The sequence below is a fragment of the Octodon degus genome, unplaced genomic scaffold (genome assembly GCF_000260255.1).
Source record: "Octodon degus isolate 3935 unplaced genomic scaffold, OctDeg1.0 scaffold00008, whole genome shotgun sequence".
NCBI classification, from domain to species: domain Eukaryota; kingdom Metazoa; phylum Chordata; class Mammalia; order Rodentia; family Octodontidae; genus Octodon; species Octodon degus.
Genome location: NW_004524584.1, coordinates 24,731,750 through 24,734,328, shown reverse-complemented (window position 1 = coordinate 24,734,328; position 2,579 = coordinate 24,731,750). Strand labels below are relative to the sequence as shown.

Sequence of the window (2,579 nt, the reverse complement as noted above, 5' to 3'; positions counted from 1 at the left end):
TCATGTCCTAGAGTCCAAGACTTGGGCATGGCCCTCAACCTCATTTACGCCAATGGAGAAAGACTCAGGAGTTGGGGAAAGTTGAGTGCCGCTCCTGCATCCACCCCACTGTCAGAGCGCAGCAGGGCCATGAGGCGTGACTACCAATTCCCAGTGGAGACGTCCTTGGAGGCCTTTGCCTGGTTTTCCTTCCATGGGTGCCAACAAGGGCATTTCCCAAGACTGGGTCTTGCACAGCTTTCAGAGGTCCTTATACAAAGCTCTTCTCCCCGTGTAACTAATATTTCTTGCAATGGCAGGATTGGCTGGAGCCTGCAGCTGAAGACTGACAGGAGACTAAATTGCTGAAGACATTTAATTCCCAAGTGGCCTGCCAAACACAGCCATTGAGCCATGAGAGGATTGTGGAGGGAAAAGTGTCACAGTAAGAAGCTGCACACAATGGCTGACTCATGTCCCTGCTGGCCCATTGCTTCTGGACTAATGAAGGGTGCTGCTTGTGATAATGGTGATGGTGGGGAACAGAGTAGGACCTCAGCTGCCCTGGGGTCAATGGCATCCAGCAGGGTCAGTTCCCATCATCTGGGGCTGAGATCCCTGGCTGATGAGTCCTCAGAGTAGCAGAGCATGTGTGTGTGTGTGTGTGTGTGTGTGTGTGTGTGTGTGTGTGGTGAGAAGAATCTGGGTGTGAGAATGTGTTGTACAGTATGTGTGAAATGTGTTTGTGAGTGTATGGGTGTGTGAGTACACCACAAGTTCAGAGCATGTGGGTGTGTAGGAGAGTGAGTGCATCTGTGAACATGGAGGTGCGTGCTCCCAGTGGGTGTGGAGGTGTGAGAGCACGGCTGAGTGAATATGCTTGCCTGTGCGAGTGTGTTCTTGCAACTGTGTGTGCGTGCACAGCGACTCTGTTGCTGAGAGTGGGAGTCGGAGAAGTGGCAGCAAGGAGGGAGATGAAGTGAGCCCCTCAGCACCTTCCAAGGGAAACACGGACCCTGCGCTTTGCCCACCTGTGTGTGTGCCTAGCTGCACCTTCACAGCTGAACCTACACTGCGCCAGGAGGCTGCAGACTCGCTGGGGCAGCCCTGAGGAGCGGAAAGAGCCATCTTAATCACTTTGCTGTTGTTGGGCTCACTTTGACAGCATGTATACTAAAATAGGAATGATAGAGATAAGATTAGCACGGCCCAGTGCAAGGATGACACTTAGGTACTGTTGAGACAAATTCTCAATCCCCACAACTGGAAGAGAGGTTTTCCGCTGCACCTGGTTTCAAGCAATCGTCAGCTGGTTCCCAGCAGGAGCAGCCAGCAGAAGAAATGGTGCTTAACCCAGAAAACAGAAGTTAGGAGCCCTGGACGGAGAGCCACCCTTCCGGGCCGTGCCTTAGGGACCCCACCTGTTAACAGCAGCTCTAAACACATGGACAGAGGAAGAGTCCGCTAGTGAGCACAGCTCCCCCAGGATGGATCAGCTTCCAGAAGTGTCACTTCTGAGCACAGAACACCGAAGGACATTTCAGATTGAAACCTTCAGGCCTTGTTCTCTGGCCCTGCAGGGCTGCTCTGCCTGCAGCTGCTTCCAGCTGCTTCTCTGCCTGAGGTCCCTTGCAAAAGGAAAGGCAGCTGGAGTCATCCTGCCCATCTTCTCTCCTTGCTCACTCTCAGCCCGCCCCATTGGCCCTCCATACTCAGACAGGATGCTGAGTTCTTCACGCTGATAACTTTCAATCAATGATTTGGAAACAGCTAATCATGTCAGACTTTGCTTCCACAAGTCTGTTCAAACAACTTCCACAGTGATTTGGCCTGAAGGAACACAAGGCCTCTTCCCACTCTGCCTGCACTCCGCCCAGTGGAGCTGCCCACAGTTGGGCACAAGGAGCCGGGAATCCCAGCTGCAGCACCTTGTCCTCACAGGAAGCTCACCCTCCTTCCTGGGACCCCTCCTTCACAGGAGGCACAGAGGACCTGCATGGAGCAGCGGGCACCAGCCACCACAGTGGCCTCTTCTGACAAATCTCCCTGAGAAACGAGCAGCGCCAGCCACCAGACCCCAGGCAGCATCTCTCGACCCAGGACTTCTTCTAGAGAAAGAAAACACATTCACTGAGCGGAAGCCGGCAGCAAATGTGGTAAGAAGACCAAAGCCCCGTCCTAGGGAGAATTTCAGGCAGGAAGCCACAACTCCCAAGTTTCATGTTCAGCCGTCCAACTTGGAACTCTCAAGCTTCACACTGTTGAAGTCTCCACACTCTTACTGTTCTTCTTGTGAGATATCTGCTTTATTCTCAGAGTATCACAGTTGGAAAGCTTGATCCCTGAAGACTCAACCACAACCACGTCAGGCAGTGATGCTGAGCTCTAGCTTGGCCCAGAGACAGAGGCCACTGGCAGCTACTCCATCTCTAGCCCTGGCCTCTGTCTTCAGTCCATCCTGCAGCTCTGTGCAGTGACTACTACTACCCTCGTGCTGGGAGATGACCTACAAGGAGAAGAACCAGAACTGAGATAAGACAAGTTGTCACTCCTAAAGGGTAACCACACCATATCACATCATTGCCTTTCCTTGTCGAAGA

The 2,579-nt window shown here is 52.8% G+C and overlaps 1 non-coding gene across 1 annotated transcript; it reads left to right on the top strand.

The window, feature by feature from the left end:
* Nucleotides 1-1,128: 1,128 nt before the first annotated feature.
* On the top strand, nucleotides 1,129-1,231 carry LOC111814235. The gene has a single exon (XR_002819273.1). It is a non-coding gene; the product is annotated as a U6 spliceosomal RNA (small nuclear RNA).
* Nucleotides 1,232-2,579: the final 1,348 nt, after the last annotated feature.